The sequence below is a fragment of the Platichthys flesus genome, chromosome 14 (assembly GCF_949316205.1).
Source record: "Platichthys flesus chromosome 14, fPlaFle2.1, whole genome shotgun sequence".
Taxonomy (NCBI): domain Eukaryota; kingdom Metazoa; phylum Chordata; class Actinopteri; order Pleuronectiformes; family Pleuronectidae; genus Platichthys; species Platichthys flesus.
The window spans coordinates 4000337-4012503 of NC_084958.1; the positions used below are offsets into that span (position 1 = coordinate 4000337).

General features: G+C 39.9%; 1 long non-coding RNA gene across 1 annotated transcript; it reads left to right on the top strand.

Annotated features, from left to right (window-relative positions):
* Positions 1-2306: 2306 nt before the first annotated feature.
* LOC133968668 (uncharacterized) lies at positions 2307-5478 on the top strand. Its single transcript, XR_009924118.1, has 3 exons — positions 2307-2896; positions 3669-3720; positions 3988-5478. It is a non-coding gene; the product is annotated as an uncharacterized LOC133968668 (long non-coding RNA).
* Positions 5479-12167: the final 6689 nt, after the last annotated feature.

Here is a 12167-nt window from a genome sequence, read left to right on the forward strand (position 1 = left end):
ACATTCGCAGGCCATCTGTAGTTAAGGGAGCAACGCATGGAGTGATGTGTAGATTACTAGTTTGATGATGCATGAGGAGAGGCGGTGGTCGAGTGGCAGAAACTTGGACTATGGGCAGAGAAGGTCTCTGGTTCGTCTTTGGTTCGACTCCATGGAGAGACAACAAAAGTCGCACCTGGATTGATCTGTCCAAAAATCCAAGAGTCTCCCTACCCTCTCTAGTGCCCATGAGCAAGGCACCTCACTCCCCCAACATCTGCTCCCCCGAGTGCCGTACATGGTCGCTCACTGCTCTGTGTGTCCTGCACCAGATGGGTAAAAAGCAGCGATTAAATGTCCCTACCTGCATGAGTGTGCCTTTGCATGTCTGTGCATGTGTTTTGGATGAATACATGGATTTTAATCTTAATCTTTTAATCTTAATCAGTTGTCTTCCAGTTGACCAGCATGAAGCTGCAGATCTCCACCATGTTGCTGCTGGGGACATCAGGAGCTGCATTAATGAGGAGCAGAAGCGTACTGTTATGAATGTTTTGTGTTGTTTATGAAGCACTACTTATTTCAGCTAGAACCGATGTACTAGGGTCTGGGTTTGTATCCTAATGGTTAAATGCACATACTTTAAATCGCTTTTGATAAAACGTGACAAAGAAATACAACATTGTACACATAGATAAAATGTCTTTCTACCTCATCTGTAATATTCAAGGTGATGATCTCCCACAGAGCTGTTGATAACAGTCCACATCAAGTCTCTCCACTTCCCTCAGTGTGAAAACATAATTATATAATTAATTGGAGAAGTGTTTACAACACTGATGTGTGGACATTATAATGTTATCACTACTGTCTAATTCACTCTACAACTCCATGACAGACTAAATAAACGATGTGAAAATAGTAATGGCGGATATACCATCCTGTATCAGAATATTGGTGAAACAGTTACTATCACATGAAACGTACACGTGTAGCGTATTGATAGTAACTCATTAAAAAAAATAATGTCACAACCAAAACAAGACTGTCGAGTTATCTTGCTTCAATCTGTTCATTAGACGTGATAAATAAACGGTAACTTTTATAACAATTACATATTACAAAAAACTTGAGGCATGTAAGCATATGATGATAGATAAAGCAATATGTTATGTTGGATAGTTTCAAGGTTACTTACCTCTAGTTCAGCACCAGCGGCTGGCCAGAAGAAGTGGAGCGATCTTCCTTGCCGCACAGGGCAAACGCAGGCAATGTGGAGACGAGCGCTTGGTCATCGAACGTTCTCTCTTCCCCGACCGCAACAGACTTGAAATTGCCTGTGCTCGGGCCCGTTAGTGCTACAACGTAGCCCTAGTTAGGGCCCGAGCACCGAAATCGGTGGGAGGCCCTATTGAAATTGAAATGATTATTATTATTATTATTATTATTATTTTTCTTAGCTTAAATGAATTGGCTTTTTGAGGGCTTTAATGTGCTCAAAACGTTGTAGGAGTTTGCAGTAAATTCGAAGGCGGCGTAAAATTACGTATTCTGGAGTATTTTGAAAAGGGCGTGGCAAAATGGCTAAAGAGCGCCACCTACGGAAAAGCCCCTCATTTAGCATTCACCGATCCTCAAAAAAAACAAAGATTATTGTGTATCATGACTAGATGCACAAAAAAGTCCATCAGTGCATTATGAATAACGCAACAGGAAGCCCGCCAGTTTGACTTTAGTGGCCATTTTGGTCATATTCCATATTTTTTCTCTGATGTACTTGTCGTACAGCTTTCATCAGATCAACTTCAAATTTAGACGATCGTCATCACAACAAATTGGAGATCTAAAGTTATTGAAGGATTACGTTTTAGCAAAACCGTCTGACCGTGGTGTGGCGTTAAAGTTTGATTAAACGCCATCAAAACACGGGCTTCTATATCTCAGACTTATTTTGTCCTATCGAGTCCAAACTACACACATAAGACAAGAGTAGAGATATGAAGACATCTATACAGAAATCGTGACTTAAAGTGACAGCGCCCCCTGGTGACAGCAGGAAAAGTCTTGTTTTTGTCACGTTTTATGTTTTTATATACTAGTCGTACAGCTTTTATCAAATCAACTTAATATTTAGACGACTGTCATCACAACAAAATGAAGATCTAAAGTTATTGAAAGATCGACTTTTCGTCAAACCGTGTGATTGTGGCGTGGCGCTAAAGTTTGATGAGACTTCGGTGAAACGCACTAAAACACGAGCTTCTGTATCTTGGACATATTTTGTCTAATCAAGTCCAAACTAGACACATAAGACAATAGTTGCGATATGAAGACATCTATACAGAAATCGTGACTTAAAATGACAGCGCCCCCTGGTGGCAGCAGGAAATGTATAGCTGACACTCTGATGTATTCCTGCTCATCCAATATGCAAAACCATGTCAAACTTTGTTTAATGGGTCTCAAGACATTGATAATGTAGCCATAAGATTATTGTGACTTTTTATCATGCGGTTTATTAATGGCATGGCTTGAAAGTTCATCAGCTCGTCGGAGAGAGTCCCATTGAATCCCATGTTAAAATGCCCAATTTTAGAGTAGAATTAAACCTGTTTACAGCATTATTCAAACTTTGGTTTTAGTCTCAATCGCTATGTTCTTCCTTCATTAAAACTCTGAGGGGGTGAACTTTTTCGTAACTACCTCTATATCGCTATAATAAGCGATATAGTGGTTTGAAATTTACGTGACGTCACAGTGAGCTGCGCCCTCCCTTCTCCTTACTTTTTCCTGTGTCATTGAACACAACTCGAGACTTTCGAAACCTCCCACTCAGTATCGGATGAATAACACAGTTTGATGTTTTGCTTGTTCTGCTGACGGACACGTTAAAGACGTCTGCGCTCCCGTTTCTGTGGTAAGTCAAGCTCAGTATTTTATTTAGATGTGTAGAAGTGATTCGCAGGGTGTTTTAGTACCATGCATTCGAGCTAACGTCCGTTAGCATGGAGGCTAAATACGAACTCCGATCTGGGGCATTAACTCCTGTTTAATGCGAACGGCACTATTACCGACACACACCGATATGAACCGACATGAGTAGGTCCGCCCAGCAGTGGCATGCGTTAGTTTATGAGGTTAAATCTGAGACAGGAGACTGTGTGTGTCCGGTGAATTAGCTCCATCAGGATATCTATTGCTATAAAATGGTTTCACTCGCCAAGGCATTTGACTTGACAATGTTACACAGTTAGTTATTCTACTGAAACAGACTTACAGTGATCAATTGAAACGTGCGTATTTAAAGTCACATCTGTATTTTAAGAGCAGATGTTTAAAGGGGAATTCAACTTCCAAAGCTCTTTATTCAGAGTATTGTTATGATGTCTTACAGAGAAAGCTAAACGTTCTGCTGCCTGCACTGTTTACATTGTAATCTCAGGCAGATTTCACTGAATTGTTCTGTTAAATATAAATAAATTATAGCCTTGTATCTTTATTAGAACAGACAGTGTAATAGAGAATTTGATGCTGATGTACACTAACTATTTCCTAAGCTGAAATGATTATGATCTGTTTAACTTTGAAGTAATACACTTCCTTTTTTACCATTTAAAGTGTGTTAAGGACTTAACCTGGCACATGTATGACTTTACACATTTGTATATTTATGTTGAAATTTTCTCTAGCATGTCCAGCATGAGACAACTGGAATTCAACCACATTGAACACCGACTTCAGGTACAGACCTCTTTTCATTAATTACAAACAACCATGGCAAAGTACTGCACATAATACATTGTGTATTAAATAATATATGCAATACTTTGAATGTGAAATAACTCCATACTGTACATTCATTGTCATGGTAGTGCACGTTTTAATCCAAAAGCATATTCAAATACACAGTTGAATATCCACAGAAAATAAGATTACACACTTTGTTCATATGTAACTCTTCCTCTACAATAATGACGATCACTTTCATGTTTCCTATCATTTTATTAGGGACAGACGAGCCTGAAGGACACAGCTGTGATGACCATGTTCTGTCTCTTATGGCAAAGCAGAAATATAAAACACTGGGTTCTTATCTAAAGTGTATCAAATCAGATCTCCACCATGTTGCTGCTGAGGACATCAGGTGCTGCAGTTCTTCATCTATGAAGAGAAAAAACGCACTGTTAAAGAATGTTTTGTGTTGTGTATAAAGCACAACAGATTTCTGATAGAACTGTTGTACTGTGGTCTTGGTTTATATCCTCATGGTGAAATGTACATATTTTAAGTCCCTTCTGATAAAAGTGCTGAAAGAAATACAACATTGTACAAATACATAAAATGTCTTTCTACCTCATCAGTACTATTCAAGGTGATAATCTCCCACAGACCTATTGATAACAGTCCAAATCAAGTCTTTCCACTTCTCTCAGTGTGAAAACATAATTCTATAATTAATTTGAGAACTGTTTACAACACTGATGTGTGGAGATTAAAATCATACCTAAACTGTCTAATTCACTGTAAAACTCCATGACATTCGCAGGCCATCTGTAGTTAAGGGAGCAACGCATGGAATGATGTGTAGATTACTAGTTTGATGATGCATGAGGAGAGGCGGTGGTCGAGTGGCAGAAACTTGGACTATGGGCAGAGAAGGTCTCTGGTTCGTCTTTGGTTCGACTCCATGGAGAGACAACAAAAGTCGAACCTGGATTGATCTGTCCAAAAATCCAAGAGTCTCCCTACCCTCTCTAGTGCCCATGAGCAAGGCACCTCACTCCCCCAACATCTGCTCCCCCGAGCGCCGTACATGGTCGCTCACTGCTCTGTGTGTCCTGCACCAGATGGGTAAAAAGCAGCGATTAAATTTCCCTACCTGCATGAGTGTGCCTTTGCATGTCTGTGCATGTGTTTGGGATGAATAAATGGATTTTAATCTTAATCTTTTAATCTTAATCAGTTGTCTTCCAGTTGACCAGCATGAAGCTGCAGATCTCCACCATGTTGCTGCTGGGGACATCAGGAGCTGCATTAATGAGGAGCAGAAGCGTACTGTTATGAATGTTTTGTGTTGTTTATGAAGCACTACTTATTTCAGCTAGAACCGATGTACTAGGGTCTGGGTTTGTATCCTAATGGTTAAATGCACATACTTTAAATCGCTTTTGATAAAACGTGACAAAGAAATACAACATTGTACACATAGATAAAATGTCTTTCTACCTCATCTGTAATATTCAAGGTGATGATCTCCCACAGAGCTGTTGATAACAGTCCACATCAAGTCTCTCCACTTCCCTCAGTGTGAAAACATAATTATATAATTAATTGGAGAAGTGTTTACAACACTGATGTGTGGACATTATAATGTTATCACTACTGTCTAATTCACTCTACAACTCCATGACAGACTAAATAAACAATGTGAAAATAGTAATGGCGGATATACCATCCTGTATCAGAATATTGGTGAAACAGTTACTATCACATGAAACGTAAACGTGTAGCGTATTGATAGTAACTCATTAAAAAAAATAATGTCAAAACCAAAACAAGACTGTCGAGTTATCTTGCTTCAATCTGTTCATTAGACGTGATAAATAAACGGTAACTTTTATAACAATTACATATTACAAAAAACTTGAGGCATGTAAGCATATGATGATAGATAAAGCAATAGGTTATGTTGGATAGTTTCAAGGTTACTTACCTCTAGTTCAGCACCAGCGGCTGGCCAGAAGAAGTGGAGCGATCTTCCTTGCCGCACAGGGCAAACGCAGGCAATGTGGAGACGAGCGCTTGGTCATCGAACGTTCTCTCTTCCCCGACCGCAACAGACTTGAAATTGCCTGTGCTCGGGCCCGTTAGTGCTACAACGTAGCCCTAGTTAGGGCCCGAGCACCGAAATCGGTGGGAGGCCCTATTGAAATTGAAATGATTATTATTATTATTATTATTATTATTTTTCTTAGCTTAAATGAATTGGCTTTTTGAGGGCTTTAATGTGCTCAAAAAGTTGTAGGAGTTTGCAGTAAATTCGAAGGCGGCGTAAAATTACGTATTCTGGAGTATTTTGAAAAGGGCGTGGCAAAATGGCTCAAGAGCGCCACCTACGGAAAAGCCCCTCATTTAGCATTCACCGATCCTCAAAAAAAACAAAGATTATTGTGTATCATGACTAGATGCACAAAAAAGTCCATCAGTGCATTATGAATAACGCAACAGGAAGCCCGCCAGTTTGACTTTAGTGGCCATTTTGGTCATATTCCATATTTTTTCTTTGATGTACTTGTCGTACAGCTTTCATCAGATCAACTTCAAATTTAGACGATCGTCATCACAACAAATTGGAGATCTAAAGTTATTGAAGGATTACGTTTTAGCAAAACCGTCTGACCGTGGTGTGGCGTTAAAGTTTGATGAAACGCCATCAAAACACAAGCTTCCATATTTCAGACATATTTTGTCCAATTGAGTCCAAACTAGACACATTCGACAAGAGTCGCCACCAGAAGACATGGGTGCAGAAATTGTGACTTACAATCACAGCGCCCCCTGGTGGTAACGCGAAATGTCTTATTTTGGTACGTGTTATGTTTTTATGTACTACTCAGACAGCTTTCATCAGATCAACTTAAAAATTAGATGAGACTCTACAAAACAAGATGAAGATCTAAAGTTATCAGAATTTAAACTTTTCATCATACCGTGTGACCGTGGTGAGGTCTCAAAGTTCGACTAAACGCCAATATAAGCGAGCTTCTGTAACTTAGACATATTTTGTCCAATCGACTCCAAACTACACATATAAGACAAGAGTCGCGACCGGAAGACATCTACCTAGAAATCATGACTTAAAAGGAAAGCGCCCCCTGGTGGCATCAGGAAATGTCTTGTTTTGGTCATCTTACTCTTTGATGTATTTCCCTCCAGCCACTTTACTAAACCATGTCAAACTGTGTCAAATTGGTCTCAAGATATTGATAATGTAGGCATAACATTATTGTGACTTTTCATCATGCAGATTGTTAATGGCGTGGCATCAAAGTTCATCAGCTCATCATGACCTATGAAACCCATTTTAACAGAGTTACCCTGAACGCAGCATGAGACCGCTTTCGGTTTGTTACGTCTCACACTTGGATGTATTTCTCCTCATTCACTTTGCTAAACCATGTCAAACTGTGTCACATGGGTCTCAATATATTGATAATGTAGGCATAACATTGCTGTGAGTTTTCATCATGCGGATTATTCATAGCTTTGCAGCAGACTTCTTCAACTCGCCATGACAAACGAAGCTGCATTTAACACAGCTGCAAGTGAACGCCTCATGAGTTACGTCGTCACAAGCTGCGGAGCTGTGTATCACGAAGAACCGGAGAACGGTTGGCGAGTCTGGATGAGAGGACGGCGGCGGAGTCACTGTGGACGTTGTTCGCTCAGCAGGTTAGAGTGTGGGACTCAAAGCTTTTTTCCCCCGTCCGTCGTGTCTTTTCCTGTGTGAACTCTGCCGCTCTCAACAGCAGCACTGGCTATGAGCTAGCTCCTGCTACCTCCAACGAAGCATCTCTCAACTGCTACGTAAGTTAAACGGACACTTCTGACTGACTGTGATGATAAGCAAAAGAGACACTGTGGATGTGTGATGTGTTGTACTGCATTTGTTTGATCTGTTTACTAATACTAGCTCTAATAAATACTGTATAAATTATATTTTGCTCCTGAATTGAACTGTGTTAAAGGGGTTCACATGGAAAATATATGTTCAATTATGTAAAGGGTGATTTTTGTTACTATTATACTAATGGAGATTTAGCACTTGCTACACATTGTAAGAGCAGCTGTTCAAAGGAGCACTACGTCTTTTAAGGCTCTTTATTCAGAGTCACGGTGTTGATGTCCTGTCACGTGTTACAGTGAAAAATAACCGTGTCTCCCACCTTCAGTATTTAAATCGTTAATCTCAGACAGACTTCACTGAATTCTTTTGTTAAATATGAGTAAGTCATAGCCTTGTAACTTTACTAGAACAGACAGTGTCATACAGAGTTGTGGGCTTATATGCACTACCTATTTCCTAATCTGAAATGATTATGCTCTGATTAACTTTGAACTAATATTTTATTTTTACCATTTAAAAGTCTGTTAATTACTTAACCTGGCCCATGTATGACTTTACATATCTGTGTATTGGTTTCATGTTCCTCTAGAAGGTCCAACTTGACACACAACTTGAATCCAACCAGACTGAACACTGACTCCAGGTACAGACCTGATTTCATTACTTAAAAACAATCAAAGTATTGCACATAATACATAATGTATTAAATTATAATGCAATACTTTTAATGTGAAATAGCTCCATTAAAAACATTCATTGTCATGGTAGTGCACGTTTTAATCCAAAAGCATATTCAAATACACAGTTGAATATCCACAGAAAATAAGATTACACACTTTGTTCATATGTAACTCTTCCTCTACAATAATGACGATCACTTTCATGTTTCCTATCATTTTATTAGGGACAGACGAGCCTGAAGGACACAGCTGTGATGACCATGTTCTGTCTCTTATGGCAAAGCAGAAATATAAAACACTGGGTTCTTATCTAAAGTGTATCAAATCAGATCTCCACCATGTTGCTGCTGAGGACATCAGGTGCTGCAGTTCTTCATCTATGAAGAGAAAAAACGCACTGTTAAAGAATGTTTTGTGTTGTGTATAAAGCACAACAGATTTCAGATAGAACTGTTGTACTGTGGTCTTGGTTTATATCCTCATGGTGAAATGTACATATTTTAAGTCCCTTCTGATAAAAGTGCTGAAAGAAATACAACATTGTACAAATACATAAAATGTCTTTCTACCTCATCAGTACTATTCAAGGTGATAATCTCCCACAGACCTATTGATAACAGTCCAAATCAAGTCTTTCCACTTCTCTCAGTGTGAAAACATAATTCTATAATTAATTTGAGAACTGTTTACAACACTGATGTGTGGAGATTAAAATCATACCTAAACTGTCTAATTCACTGTAAAACTCCATGACATTCGCAGGCCATCTGTAGTTAAGGGAGCAACGCATGGAGTGATGTGTAGATTACTAGTTTGATGATGCATGAGGAGAGGCGGTGGTCGAGTGGCAGAAACTTGGACTATGGGCAGAGAAGGTCTCTGGTTCGTCTTTGGTTCGACTCCATGGAGAGACAACAAAAGTCGCACCTGGATTGATCTGTCCAAAAATCCAAGAGTCTCCCTACCCTCTCTAGTGCCCATGAGCAAGGCACCTCACTCCCCCAACATCTGCTCCCCCGAGTGCCGTACATGGTCGCTCACTGCTCTGTGTGTCCTGCACCAGATGGGTAAAAAGCAGCGATTAAATGTCCCTACCTGCATGAGTGTGCCTTTGCATGTCTGTGCATGTGTTTTGGATGAATACATGGATTTTAATCTTAATCTTTTAATCTTAATCAGTTGTCTTCCAGTTGACCAGCATGAAGCTGCAGATCTCCACCATGTTGCTGCTGGGGACATCAGGAGCTGCATTAATGAGGAGCAGAAGCGTACTGTTATGAATGTTTTGTGTTGTTTATGAAGCACTACTTATTTCAGCTAGAACCGATGTACTAGGGTCTGGGTTTGTATCCTAATGGTTAAATGCACATACTTTAAATCGCTTTTGATAAAACGTGACAAAGAAATACAACATTGTACACATAGATAAAATGTCTTTCTACCTCATCTGTAATATTCAAGGTGATGATCTCCCACAGAGCTGTTGATAACAGTCCACATCAAGTCTCTCCACTTCCCTCAGTGTGAAAACATAATTATATAATTAATTGGAGAAGTGTTTACAACACTGATGTGTGGACATTATAATGTTATCACTACTGTCTAATTCACTCTACAACTCCATGACAGACTAAATAAACGATGTGAAAATAGTAATGGCGGATATACCATCCTGTATCAGAATATTGGTGAAACAGTTACTATCACATGAAACGTACACGTGTAGCGTATTGATAGTAACTCATTAAAAAAAATAATGTCACAACCAAAACAAGACTGTCGAGTTATCTTGCTTCAATCTGTTCATTAGACGTGATAAATAAACGGTAACTTTTATAACAATTACATATTACAAAAAACTTGAGGCATGTAAGCATATGATGATAGATAAAGCAATATGTTATGTTGGATAGTTTCAAGGTTACTTACCTCTAGTTCAGCACCAGCGGCTGGCCAGAAGAAGTGGAGCGATCTTCCTTGCCGCACAGGGCAAACGCAGGCAATGTGGAGACGAGCGCTTGGTCATCGAACGTTCTCTCTTCCCCGACCGCAACAGACTTGAAATTGCCTGTGCTCGGGCCCGTTAGTGCTACAACGTAGCCCTAGTTAGGGCCCGAGCACCGAAATCGGTGGGAGGCCCTATTGAAATTGAAATGATTATTAGGGCCCGAGCACCGAAATCGGTGGGAGGCCCTATTGAAATTGAAATGATTATTATTATTATTATTATTATTTTTCTTAGCTTAAATGAATTGGCTTTTTGAGGGCTTTAATGTGCTCAAAAAGTTGTAGGAGTTTGCAGTAAATTCGAAGGCGGCGTAAAATTACGTATTCTGGAGTATTTTGAAAAGGGCGTGGCAAAATGGCTCAAGAGCGCCACCTACGGAAAAGCCCCTCATTTAGCATTCACCGATCCTCAAAAAAAACAAAGACTATTGTGTATCATGACTAGATGCACAAAAAAGTCCATCAGTGCATTATGAATAACGCAACAGGAAGCCCGCCAGTTTGACTTTAGTGGCCATTTTGGTCATATTCCATATTTTTTCTTTGATGTACTTGTCGTACAGCTTTCATCAGATCAACTTCAAATTTAGACGATCGTCATCACAACAAATTGGAGATCTAAAGTTATTGAAGGATTACGTTTTAGCAAAACCGTCTGACCGTGGTGTGGCGTTAAAGTTTGATGAAACGCCATCAAAACACAAGCTTCCATATTTCAGACATATTTTGTCCAATTGAGTCCAAACTAGACACATTCGACAAGAGTCGCCACCAGAAGACATGGGTGCAGAAATTGTGACTTACAATCACAGCGCCCCCTGGTGGTAACGCGAAATGTCTTATTTTGGTACGTGTTATGTTTTTATGTACTACTCAGACAGCTTTCATCAGATCAACTTAAAAATTAGATGAGACTCTACAAAACAAGATGAAGATCTAAAGTTATCAGAATTTAAACTTTTCATCATACCGTGTGACCGTGGTGAGGTCTCAAAGTTCGACTAAACGCCAATATAAGCGAGCTTCTGTAACTTAGACATATTTTGTCCAATCGACTCCAAACTACACATATAAGACAAGAGTCGCGACCGGAAGACATCTACCTAGAAATCATGACTTAAAAGGAAAGCGCCCCCTGGTGGCATCAGGAAATGTCTTGTTTTGGTCATCTTACTCTTTGATGTATTTCCCTCCAGCCACTTTACTAAACCATGTCAAACTGTGTCAAATTGGTCTCAAGATATTGATAATGTAGGCATAACATTATTGTGACTTTTCATCATGCAGATTGTTAATGGCGTGGCATCAAAGTTCATCAGCTCACCATGACCAATGAAACACATTTTAACAGAGTTACCCTGAACGCAGCATGAGACCGCTTTCGGTTTGTTACGTCTCACACTTGGATGTATTTCTCCTCATTCACTTTGCTAAACCATGTCAAACTGTGTCACATGGGTCTCAATATATTGATAATGTAGGCATAACATTGCTGTGAGTTTTCATCATGCGGATTATTCATAGCTCTGCAGCAGACTTCTTCAACTCGCCATGACAAACGAAGCTGCATTTAACACAGCTGCAAGTGAACGCCTCATGAGACTCTGAAAGAAGTTACGTCGTCACAAGCTGCGGAGCTGTGTATCACGAAGAACCGGAGAACGGTTGGCGAGTCTGGATGAGAGGACGGCGGCGGAGTCACTGTGGACGTTGTTCGCTCAGCAGGTTAGAGTGTGGGACTCAAAGCTTTTTTCCCCCGTCCGTCGTGTCTTTTCCTGTGTGAACTCTGCCGCTCTCAACAGCAGCACTGGCTATGAGCTAGCTCCTGCTAGCGCCAACGAAGCATCTCTCAACTGCTACGTAAGTTAAACGGA